This window comes from Cavia porcellus, unplaced genomic scaffold, assembly GCF_034190915.1.
Source record: "Cavia porcellus strain 051 isolate PalLab524CR breed Dunkin Hartley unplaced genomic scaffold, mCavPor4.1 scaffold_31, whole genome shotgun sequence".
Classification (NCBI taxonomy): Eukaryota; Metazoa; Chordata; class Mammalia; order Rodentia; family Caviidae; genus Cavia; species Cavia porcellus.
The window spans coordinates 8071225-8084479 of NW_026947514.1; positions in this window are offsets into that span (position 1 = coordinate 8071225).

A 13255-nucleotide genomic window follows, 5' to 3' on the forward strand; every position below is an offset into this window, starting at 1 on the left:
GGTGAGATGACTTCCGAGGTGCTGGGATTGCAGGTGTGCACCACCACACCTGGTTCCAGTGCCTTTTCACAGGAGAAACCTGTGCAGACTCTGACTTCAATTCTCACTGCTGTTCAGAAACACATGCAGTCCACCTTTGTGATGCTTTCCAGTGATCTCAGCCAGGCAGCCGCAGTGAGTAACCCAAGCGTGTCTAGGAAGTGCTGTGGTCTCCACCAAGGGCCTTGGACTGGCAGCCAGCGGACCTGAGCCTGACATTTTCATGTCCTTGTGTTCATGTTGTTTCAGGCCCCAGTGCCTCCCTCCTGCTCCCGGTCATCCCTGTGTCATGACCTGGGTTCCATCACAGTCACGCAGGAGGGAGACCCTGACTATGACGCCACCATGTGCCACCAACTCCTGACATTGGCAAGGAGCTCTGCCCTGTGTCAAGCCCAAGGGCACAACCATGTCATGTCCAAAATCTCACGTCTGTCTTCTGGGTTCACTCTTGGCACCAGCCTGTGTCCGGTTAAGAAAGAAACCAACGGTAACTTTAACAGGAAGCATCTAACGTAAGAACAGTTACTGCAACAGTGATGAGATGCTGGCTTGTAAAGGGTTCTACAAGATAGAGAAAGAGCAGAAATACAAGACGGCACTATCTCAGGATTGAGACAGAACCCAAGCCCAAGCTAAGCTGCGGGACTCACTGGATGAGGGGGAGCCATCACTTTCGGAAGAACAGAGGTGTCACTGTGGTCCTGGGTCTGCAGAAATTCTCAGAATTTTCTCTCAAGGACTTACTGGAAACCCACCTCCTAGGGTTTTTGGGAAATATTTTTTTAAGGGCGATGTCTACTAAAGGAATTTGGTCACAAAGTACTGTAATCCCGATTATGGAGTTTAGTCGTCCAAGTCCTGTAACCCTCTTTTTAGTCTTCCTCACAATCCAAAAAGTTATGTTTGCAATCCCATTGGAATGCCAGCAAGTTAATTCCAATCTACCACCACAAATGCAACCCACAGCAAGAGTAAAGACACCAAGACATATTCCAAGTTAAGATCAGCCACGGGGTCCTAAGCCCAATCCTCGTGAGGGCATGCAGACAAAGGCCCAGATCCTAGGCCTCTCCCAGAATTTATTATCTGGTGAAGAAGGGGGATGCTCAGGGGTGACAGGTGAGGATGGGGGGAATTATGTAAGTTGAGCTGGCCAGGTGAGAGAAGGCACCTCTGTACATTGCAGAGATATAGATATGCAGAAGGGTCAGTTCACTAAGGTAGCAATTGTTTTGGGAGGCAGTTGCTTCAGTTTCTGATATGCAAACTCTTGTGCCCTGGGAGTCATAGCCTCTTTACCTAGAGGCTCCTACCCAGTTGACACTCCTAGAGCTGACTGGCGCTAAACATCCCACTGTGCTCGTACCCAGTATGGAGAACACTACTTGAGGAAACAGGACTGTCTGTCAGCTTTCAGTGATTACACACCAGCACCTCGGCCCGCCTTATTTGCAATGCTGACATCAATTGAACAGAGAAGGAACTACCACAGCCAGCTCTCTACATATCAGCATAATGAAACAAATCTCCAAATACCCAAAGTCGCAGTAATTGTTTTGCATTCAAGGGGAGTCACTGGAGTTGTCTCCCACAACAAATCCACTGGAAGTAGGTACTGGAGGGCACGGCTGACCAATGAATGTACTGTTTATCATACCCTACAGGCTGGGCCACCAGAGAAATCACCTGCACTCCTGGATCTGGGGCACTGCACACCTGGGGGAGTCTGTCAAGGTGGCCACCTGGGAGGAAGAAACAAAGTCACTTCCTCCTGCTTCTTTGCCTGCAGAATTTTATGTCACAATGATAAATCTCACGTTGGTGACCCCACTTGATGGTCAGCATCCAGGCTACTCTGGCCTGAGAGGTTGCCTGCTTGGACAGTGGGCTGGAGAGCTAAAGGGAGGAGTGCTGAGGTTTGAGCTGGCTTAGTGTGTGGGCGACCCCAGCAGCTCACTGCCACCTCCCAGATGGGGCTGCTGCCATCTCCTGGCTGTAGACTGGAAAGTGCATGGCCAGAAGGAATTTCCAGTAGCACCTGGCACCTGCTGAGGCCCTCCTTCACTGCCCCAGCCCCAGCACAGCTCCAGCCCCAGGGACCCTCACACTGCACAGAATGACCCCACTCCCTGGACAGAGATGGCTCTGACCCGATTGCTTGTCTGTCATTGGGGCTGCAAGGTCACCTGCACCATGCCAACACCAGGTCGAGGGGATTCACAGCAGGCTGAGTCCCCTTTGCTGAGCTTAATCCTCCCAATCTGCACATGGAATGGAATTTCTAACACCGAGTGTTATGGATTAGACACTGGTGGTTAACTTAACACCAGCTGATCTAAATCAATACGGTGCTGACTGTAGATGGCCCACCTGGGGCCAGCATATGTTGCCAGCATAAAAGGAGACATGAAGAGAAAGAGAGAGGTGTTGTGGATTCTCCTAAGTGGTCTTGTTTGGAGCTGCTGGTTCTCCTGGAGGAACTTGTCATGCTGGGTTCCTGGTATGTACTCGACTGTTGTCACTGTTGGAGGAGCTCGGGGCCTCAGTGTCACTGAGGATGGCTGTCATACTTTTCAGGGCAGCCCTGGTCCTTATTTTGAATGTGACTTCTTGGCTCCAGTGTACATTCCTCAACCTACTGGCACAGCTCCTTCACCCCGCTGGCATAGACTTCCTAGCTTCCATCACTGATCTTTGGGCCTTCCCAACACAGATCCAAAAACAGACTGCCACGAGTTCTTGTCGTGGGCTCTAGGCCTCCATTTGGACTCCTCAGAGGCACTGTCATGGGCTCTAGGTTTTCATCTGGACTCATGTAGGACTTTGCTGTGGGATCCAGGCCCTTGGCTGGAAATTCTTTAGTGTTGTGGACAGATTTCCTGCACTGATCTGTTTAGGAAATCTATGCACCAGATTTTCTGGTGTTGGCACTTTGTTGTATTTAACTCTGGGTGACATTCACAAAATAATACAAATCCTGTGTCCTGTATGTTATTGTTCTCCTTGCAGCCTCTGATCACAACACTGGGTCTTTCCAGAAAGGGAACGCTCCTTTGCAGTCTTCTCAATTTGCTCTCAAACCACATACAATGCAGAGGAAAGATACACACAAGAGCAGAGACAGGGGACAAATCTAAACTGTGTCATTTACTACACACGAATCCCATTTTCCCTGTTTTTTTTTCCTGTGTTTTTAGTACAAGGAGAACAGTGATTTTAGCATTTCTGTGTGTGTTTTTGCCTCACTTCCCATGAAACAGTCAGAAGTAGGAAGTCCTTTAGCTTTCCCGAGGAGGACACGGAGCTCCTGGGCACAGGGCCACTCAGTACTTTGGCCTGAAGGGAGGCTTGGAATTGAGGCCGGCTGTACCCTCCTGGCTCTGCACTGCGTCTCTGAGACCGGGCTTTGATCTCCCTCACAGGAGCCAGGACAAATTTCGAGCTCTTCCTCGGGTGGATGCAAGGAAGCTATCTGTGTTGCCTGCTTTGAGGTATAGCTGTGCTCTTCCTACCTAGGTTGTATGGAACAATAGGGATTTGAAATCAGAGCGAAGGTTGAAATAGCTTTGGAGAACAGAGGCTGTAGCAAGAGCAAGGTGGGGTTTGCAGGACAAGGGGCCACACATGGTTATCTGACAGAGGGCCTGAGGACAAATTCAGCCCTTCATCACCTGCTAGATGACGGAACTGGGTGGCCTCACTGGCTCATGGGGGAGTGGGCGGAGGTGAAGAAAACCGCTGAGTTACAAACAAAAGTTGCAGGGAGGCTGGGAGAAATGCAGGCTGGCCTCTTGCTTCTGTAAGCCGGCTGGCCCTCTCATGCTGGCAGGCTTACCTCGGGGCGGGCGCTGACCTCCTTTGATAGCAAGGACTCCCGGGTTTTAAGCAACTGTTAGAAAGTCTTTCATGGCTCAGTAGGAATGTGGACTGGCCAGGAATTGTGTGTAGCAACCTGGTCCAAATGAGTAGCTGTAACTCAGCGGCTTACAGTGACCAGATCTTTGGAAAGAGGACACTGGCGAGAGCCCACCAAACATTTATAACACAGGATGTGGATCCCTCTGATCTAAATGAGAGAAACTACATCTTCCAGCCAAGGAGTCATCACGGATGCTCAGTGCTACCTGTTGTTATATATACATATATATATATATATATATATATATATATATCCTTCATAAGTCTCCTCGGAGGCAAGAGAAAGATCAAAGGTAATTCTAAGAGCAGAACAGGATGTCTTCCTAATCTAAACTTGCTTGTTTTCAGGGAAACTTGCTTATTTGCAGGATGACTTGTTTGTTTGCAGGATATGCCTTCCCCAGAGGATGTCTGCCTAATCTAAACTTGGTTGTTAGCCCAACCCTTACCTGAACCTTCCTCTTCCCAAGAAATGTAACCGCCGTGTTCCTGTTCGGTGGTGTGCCTTGAACCCCCCACCCCCCTGCATTGTGAGACCAGCAGATGTGTGAGGTTTTACAGGATAAAAACCCTGCCCTTTAGCTGTTAGGCGTGCAGTCTTCCATATTGGCTACTGGAGGCCGCGTCGCCAGGCCTGTGCTTTAATAAGTAATTTTTTTCTTTCCAAATTATTTTCTCTGGCTCCTTCATACCTCGGGAAGCAGACCACCACACTACCAGGACCGATGGTCCATCACCAAAGCCAACCATGGTACGAGGGAAAACAGTTATATTTCCACAAAGTCTGCAGCAGGATTGCTTCCTCTGAAGCATGGATTTTTTTGGGAAAATACCATGAAGTTTACCTTTTGTCCCATCACAAGTACTTGTTTTGACATGAAAACAGTGTTTAAATTTAGCTACCACTGAACAAACTGAAGTCCTGACTGTCTCGAGGTTAGGATAGGTCCTGCATATCTACTGTGGGACAAAAGCCAACCATATGGACTTTCTGTCAGTGTGCGATGTCTGTTCTTCTGAGGGAGAACTCTTGGTTACTTCCATGGAAAATTACTAAGGTAGAGGGGCTGCCACGGTTCAGGTGGTGCTGTGCCCTAAATGATGTGTTACTCCAAAATTCGGACATTATCACCTGTCTGAGTCTCATGCTCTTCACAACTTGAAAGAGGAGAGACTAATTTTGGCTCACGATTTTAGTCCATAGTTGAACAGCTCCTGCAACTCTCTTGACCTATGCGCGGGTGGACTCATCTCTTCACCTGCTCTTCCTAACTTCCCTCTGTCTTCCTCCTTGATTCTGCCCAGTTTTGCACCATGATAGCCCCTGTAGGACCAGGGCATCCTCTGGGGCCATTTTTTTTTTTTTGTATTCATGATCTTCTTTTTTAAAAACATTATTACTACTGCATGTTTGTGGTTCATCAGTTTACTGTGCTCTTGGGGAGTGGGTACACATCCACACCACAGCTTGCTACTTTCTTTTTAATCCCTTTCCCCATCCAACTCCCCCATTTTGTGTTTTTGTTCTTTTTGCTGTTATTAACCTTCGCTTGTGCCACCATGTATAGTCTTTAAGGTATTCAAGGTTCTTGGGTTCCTGTACTTGGCGAATCCTTACTCTCCTGTCCTCCCCTTCCCCTCCTCCTCAGCCCTTGTGCTTTCTCCTGGTTCATTCCCGTATTGCAAGAGACCCACCTTCTAGTCCTCCTCTGTCCATCCTTTATTACTGTCTTTGTACGCACTTTGCCTTGCTCAAATGAGAGAGCCATATGGGATTTCAGTTCGTGTTCCTGGCTTATTTCAGTCAACCGTGGCCAAATCCACCACAATGGTGTCAACACTCTGCCCGCTTTGGGAGGTTCCTGACCCCCGGGACCTCCCCTTGGCCGCCCAACTCCATGCGAAGCCTGACATTCCAGGAGGCTGGTATCAGTTACCAGATAAGAGAATCTTGCTGCCCGAAGTCCTCAGATGGGAGCTCATTCAGCAAGCTCATCAGTCCACTCATTTGGGAGGATCAAAACTAGCCGAGCTCTTTCAGGACTGATTCTTTATACCCCAGCTGTTTGAAGTGACAGCGGCTGCCAGTTCAAGATGTCCTCAGTGTCAGTTAGTTAACCCAAAACCACAGCTCCACATGGAAACTACTTGTTTTTGGGAAACTTCCCCAGGAGAACACTGGGAAATAGGCTTTACTGAAATGAAGAAGCTGGGTCTCCAGGGACACAAATACCTGCTAGCGATGGTCGACACCTTCAGTGGGTGGGTGGAGGCATTTCCCACCAGGTCAGAATCAGATCTCACAGTGGTTAAAAAGTTGTTATATGAGATCATTCCTCGTTTTGGCCTACCGTTATCTATGGGCTCTGACAGTGGCCCGGCTTTCATAGCCCAGAAAACTCAAAAACTAACCCAGGCCTTACAGATTGATTGGAAACTTCATTGTACCTACTAGTCTCAAAGCTCAGGGCAAGTAGAGAGGATGAATCAGACATTAAAAAATATGATTACAAAGCTGTGTCTAGAAACTGGCGATAATTGGGTAAGTCTCCTTCCTTTTGCCCTCCTGCGGACCCGACGCACTCCTTCTGTTTCTGGTGTATCACCTTTTGAAGCAATGTACGGGAGGCCCCCTTCTCTCGTTCCAAAGCTCTCTGAGGAAAAATTGGGGGAATTGACTAACCAAGACCTTGTTAAGTCCCTGCAGGATCTTCAGCCCATCTTGACCTCTATACATCCGTTATTCAGGCTGAAGCATGAATAGACTCTCACTCTGAGTCCAACCCGCTGGTGGAACCCGGTACCCTGGTCCTAGTCAAGGGTCACCAAGGAGACACTCTTGAGCCTCGCTGGGAGGGACCCTCCACCGTAGTGCTCAGCTCTCCCACTGCAGTGAAGGTAGCTGGAAAAACGCCTTGGATCCACCACTGTCATGTGAAAGTTCTGGACCCCCAAGGAGACCCACCTTCCCAGGACAACTGGACTGTGCAGCAGACTGGTAACCCCTTAAAGTTAAAATTGACTGAGCATAGTTGAATTGTATCAGGCATGTACCGCTTCAGCTTGCTTGCTTTTGCCCCGTCTATCCCACTACTGGGGATTTTAGTAGCGCTGTTACTGACCTCACACAGTGGGTTGGACCTCCTGTAAGCAAAGAACAGCTGTTGAAATCTTTGTATGGTAGCCCTTGTGATTACACAAGAGGCTATACCAGTGGTAAGAGGAGCAGTAGCTTGCTTATACATACCATAGGAGGAAAAAGCAATCCTTCTTGCATGAATGACAAATTATATACATATAGTCTTCAGATAGATTGTAGAGACAAGTTAGCATTCCTTGTTGCTATGCCCACCATTACAGCAGGTTTGACTCAAATGCGGATGTGCAAGGTAAAACCTCGCATGAGTCGCATGTTACCTAGTACTGACAGTCAACCAGTGCCACGCCCTAAAGATTGTCCTTATTCAGAAATGCATTCTTCCTGCTATGACTCAGTGCAGGAGTGCATAGGCAAAGACAATAAGCCTTATTTCACTGCTGAGCTTCAGAGAATATATGCTGGAAGTGCTGGAGCGAATGGGCCAACATCCCGAAGGTAATAGGGAATTCAAAATACGCCCAAGCCGCATGTAGCAGCACAGTTGGTAACCAGTGTGCTGGAGCAGGTTGGCCCCGATACATGTTTCTGATGGAGGCTGTCCACAAGATAAGACCAGAGAACTCATGGTTAAAGAACGGGTTAAACAGATTATGGAGACAATATTTCCCCAGGTGCATTATCACCCCTTGATGCTGCCTAAATCATGGGGAGTTGATTTGGATGCTCAGACTTCTGATATTTTGGAAGCCACTTACAAGGCCCTAAATGCTTCCAACCCAACTTTAGCTACAGATTGTTGGCTATGCAAGACATGAGGCTCTCCCATGCCTCTTTCGATCCCCTCCAATGCTACCTTGCCAATGCCAGAAGATCTGGACCACTTAAACTGTAGCATTGGACTCCCCTTCAGAGTACAACCAGTAGGGTTTAGAAACTCTCCCTGTCTCCAAAGAAGTTTTAATAACGATACTTCTGACATTGACGTGGGGTTCGTTGCCTTTGCTAAGTGTAGTTCTATATTTAACCTGACTACCTCTCTTTGTCCTGCCAAAGGACATTCATCTGTGGAGGCAATCTGGCCCATACTTTCCTCCCAACTAACTGGTCAGGAATATGTGTTACAGCTGTCCTGTTGCCTGACACAGAGGTTTTACCCGGATGAGCCTGTCCCCATTCCTACCCTGGATTACATTACAGCCCACTCAAAGAGGGCGCTTCAGTTTATTCCTTTATTGGTAGGTCTGGGAATATCAGGAGCCCTGGGTATGGGGGCAGCAGGAGTGGGGGGTCTCTGTTCAACTTTCCAACCAGATCATTAAAGATGTACAGGCATTATCTAGCACCATTCAGGACATTCAGGATCAGATAGATGCATTAGCTGAAGTGGTCCTTCAAAATAGAAGAGGGCTAGACTCCTGACGTCAGAACAAGGAAGGATCTGTGTGGCATTGCAGGAACGATGCTGCTTTTATGTAAATAAGTCTGGCATTGTTCGAGATAAAATCAGAAGATTGCATGAAGAGCTTGTAAAAAGAAGAAGAGAGCTATGTGAAAACCCCCTTTGGAGCATCTGGAATGGAATCCTGCCTTATCTTCTGCCCCTGCTTGGACCGTTGCTAGGACTGCTACTCTTGGTTTTAATAGGCGCTGTGCAGTCAATAGGCTAACTACCTTTATGAGGCAGCAAGTGCAAGATGTGAGGCTGATGGTGTTAAGCCAACAAGGTTATGAAACGTTACCGGTTCACCATCAAGATTAGTTCTCACTCTTCCCCAAAGGTTTCTAGAAGAAGACATAAAATCAGTGGGCAGTGTTGTAACCTATATATTTAAAAAAAACCCTCATAAGTCTCCTCAGAGGCAAGAGAAAGATCAAAGGTAACTCTAAGAGCAGAATAGGACGTCTTCCTAATCTAAACTTGCTTGTTTGCAGGGTAACTTGCTTGTTTGCAGGATGACTTGCTTGTTTGCAGGATGTGCCTTCCCCAGAGGATGTCTGCCTAATCTAAACTTGGTTGTTATCCCAACCCTTACCTGAACCTTCCTCTTCCCAAGAAATGTAACCGCCGTGTTCCTGTTCTGTAGTGCACCTCGAACCCCCCACCCCCCTGCATTGTGAGACCAGCAGATGTGTGCGGTTTTACAGCATAAAAACCCTGCCCTTTAGCTGTTAGGTGCACAGTCTTCCATATTGGCTACTGGAGGCCGCATCGCCAGCACAGCTTTAATTAATAATTTTTTTCTTTCTAAATTATTTTCTCTGGCTCCTTCGTACCTTGGGAAGTGGATCACCACACTACCAGGACCAATGGTTTGTCACCAAAGTCTACCATGGTACAGGGGAAAACAGTTATATTTCCACAAAGTCTGCAGCAGGATGGTTTCCTCTGAAGCATGGATTTTTTTTGGAAGTTTACGTTTTGTCCCATCATAAGAGCTTGTTTTGATGTGAAAACAGTGTTTAAATTTAGCTACCACTGAACAAACTGATGTCCTGACTGTCTCGAGGTTAGGGTAGGTCCTGCGTATCCACTGTGGGACAAAAGCCAACCATATGGACTTTCTGTCAGTGTGCGATGTCTGTCCCTCTGAGGGAGAACCCTTGGTTACTTCCACTGAAAATTAATAAGGTAAGAGGGATGCCATGGTTCAGGTGGTGCCGTGCTCTAAATGATGTGTTACTCCAAAATTCAGACATTATCACCTGTCTGAGTCTCATGCTCTTCACAACTTAAAAGAGGAGAGATTAATTTTGACTCATGGTTTTAGTCCATACTGTCTTTGTATGCACTTTGCTCTGCTCGCATAAGAGAGCTATATGGGATTTCAGTTCGTACGTTTGGCTTATTTCACTCAACATTATGTTTTCCATTATGTATCCATTGCCTCACGAATGTCTAAATCTGTCATTCTTTACAGCAGCATGGTGTTTCATGAAATACAGACACTGTATTTTCTTTATCCAATCATCTGTTGATGGGTAGACAAGCCATTCCCAGGACTTAGCTATGATGGGTTATGTTGCTGTAGACACTGGAGTGCACACATTGCTTCAGGATGATGATTTAAGCTTTTGGGGAAGAGTCCTAGAAAGGGCATCACTGAGTTTTGCATGCTATGTCTCCATCGTGACCTCTGCGGCCTCTGCAGTGTCCTTGATGTCTGCAGTGCCCCAGCAGCTATCTGCAGAGACACCCAGCTTGGCTCAGGCTTCCCCTGGGTTTTGCCCATCTGGCAGCCCAAAGCCTGTGTCTCTAGAGCTGGCAGCTCTCAGGAGCACTCTCTCTGGCCTCACCAGCAAAGGGACCAGTAAGAGACACTGTCCCTGCCCACTGGGCCACCAGGACCAACACCCAGTGCATCAGCCAAGCCGAGTTCTGTCACCATTGTGTGCCTCCAGGGCAGCCAGGCTGAACAGGTGTTCCTCTCAAAGCCACAACTTCTTTGTTGCCTGCCCTGGCCTCCTGGGAAAGTGGTTTCTTCTTCCAAAAGGTCTTAAAATAAGTACTTCGGAAAATGTGTGAGTGATCAGCCAAAGGGTGGGTTTCCTTTGACCAAGTTCTGTTCCTGGCTCAATGACTCTGTTCAAGGTTCTTCAGGTCAGTGGGTCCCCTGAGACAGGGGACACAAATAGCAACTGCAGCACCTGCTGTTCAGTCCTTGGGAAGAGCAAGGGGATCGATCTTCCAGGACATGGCACTTGGGTGTCATCATGTGTCATGTGGCTTCTCAGTCCAGAATCTCCAAGGCCCACTCCCAGCACCCCTCTCCCCTTGCATTAGCTGCCTTTCGCCACCTAACAAGCTGCCCCAGCCCTTGGTGGATTGGAGCCACAAATCCAGGTCCTCTGGCCTGTCTGGGTGTGGCTGGCCTTGCCAGGGCTCACTTTGCATCTGTGCACAATTTTGGGGCACATGTGCGCAGTTTTGGGGCACCCACAGTGTAACAGGAGGCTGGATAGAGCTTGATGCCAACACAGCAGTGCTCAGCAGGCCAGCCTGGATCTGTGTTCCGGTAGACACAGGGTCCCGGGCGCAGGGTCCCTCCCCGCTCTTTCTTCTAAACCTTCTTCTGTCTGCTCCGAAACCCTCTGCCTGCCCTGCAGCTTCTTGTGACTTTCTTCTCTCTGATCCACCTACCCGCCTCCCTGAGGTGCCAGATTGAGCAAGTGAAAGGACAAATTCCATTAATCTGAATATTATATAAACAATGAACATACTTTTAGTGTGCATATGGCCCAAATATTGCCTGGGACATATTATTTGCTGTTTATCTAAAATTCAAGTTCTGCTTGGTGCCCGGTATTTTACATAGCTCTCTACCCTCTTTCATTCCCTTCCTGCACTGCCTAAGAGGAGGAGGGGTGCTCCTGCAGGCTTCTGGGGTCCTCAGTGACTCTCTGTAACCAGCAGGGGGCAGGGCTTGCTTTTGGTGATGGGCAGTGGATGTGGAATCGTCTTTTCCTCTCACTCCCTTCCCCATTCAAAGGATGTGTGATAAAAGCATGCTGAGAGGGATTTCAGCCACCATGAGAAACGCTGCCTCCCTTTCATGGGGAGCAGGCCATAAGTCACCACACACACGAGATTCAGCATTGGCTTGTGAATCTTCTCCTAGGTGACACTGAGGTCAGAAGACTGAAACTCAGGCTGCATCTGTGTTGTTTAATCATTTAGCCACTTTCAGAAACATGTTCCTTCTCCCTGTTTTCTCTCTGCATCTCCACCCCACACTCCTTCATCCCTCACTGTCACGGGCTACTTTGGATCAACCAGACCCAAGATTAGGGTTTCGGCTTTGGGAAAAAAAAAAGGCCTCTTGGGTCTTGGTTATCTTCAGGGAGTCCAATTCAGAGGACTAGGGTTTTTGAATGATCTTGACTGAAAGCCACAGCCAGCACCATAACCAGCAAACCCAGGACTTCAATTTCCTTCTGGGCATTGTTCAGAATTATAGCCAGAGAACTGGAGAGACGAGGCTGAGGCTGGAGCACAGCGTGGTCTTTCCAGATCCTCCTGCAGTCCTCATAGCTCACTAGCTTTTAACACTCACTGAGTAACGACAACATAAACACCTTGTTCTATAGTGCCAGAAGATCCAGAAAAGAGAATGGAGGCAGGCGATTAGGGCAAGGCAGGCTGGCTGAAAACAGGATGCCGGATGTAACCTGATCCGGAAAACAGGCAGATCAGCAACAGGCTGCGACCTGTCAGTCCCAGCTGGGATGCCTGGGCAGAGCAACTTCCAAGGGATGAGGTCAAGGTGGGTACAAAAGGCAATGGCTTTTGATTTTGCTGCCACTGTGATTCCACTGTCCTCCTGTGTCTGCAGTAGTCTGTCCTGCTTGAAGGACACATTTTTCCTTGTTCTTTCTCTTTTCTTTGCTTTTTCCCTTTTCTTCCTTTACTTCAAATAAAAGTTACATTTACCTATTCATTGAGGGTCTCGCCAATTCTTTGGGTGGGACAGAAAGAGCCTGGAGCTATCAGACACCATGCTATCCTGCAACAGAATCGTGTGTTTTACCACTTCGGGTCATCTCACATGAGAGCATTTCACCCAGGCATTGTCATACCTAAGACACGAGGAGCCCGAAGGGGCCAAGGAAATCAAAATAACATACTTTGCTACTTAGAGTTAAGCAAAGAAATAAAGATTTCTGTGCTTGCAGTCATCTAGTAGGTCTCAGATCAGAACTGTTCCTCTGCAGGACGGTGAAACCTTAAAGTCAGGCACTGTGCACAGCTGCCTGTGTGGTCAGCTAAGACTTTTGGGGTATTTGTCTCTAAAAAATGAATCAAAGCTTTCAGCGTTCCCAGTTGCTGCTGCTGAGGGCCCTGATTACAGAGGAGTAGAGTAACATTTTAAGATCTGCCCACAGGAATGAAGCCACATTCCCAGCAACAGTGTCTTTTTGAAAGTACCTAGCTAAGGGGTGCTGGTGCCAAGCAGACCTTGGGAAGGTTTTACGGGCTCTGGAACAAATAACCTGCATTGGGGTCATTTCCTGTCTCATCAGCATTTGAAAGGACTCCAAACAGGAGGACAGACCTGAAAAGACAGAACCTCCTAACAAAAGTCACTAACACTGAAACCTGTACTTGGTGCCTCTGCCATGGCGACTCCTGTCCACGCTTCCCTCCTGTGGTGCCTCTGCCTGGCAGTAACTTCTGCCTTTGCTCTCTCAGTGCTGTTC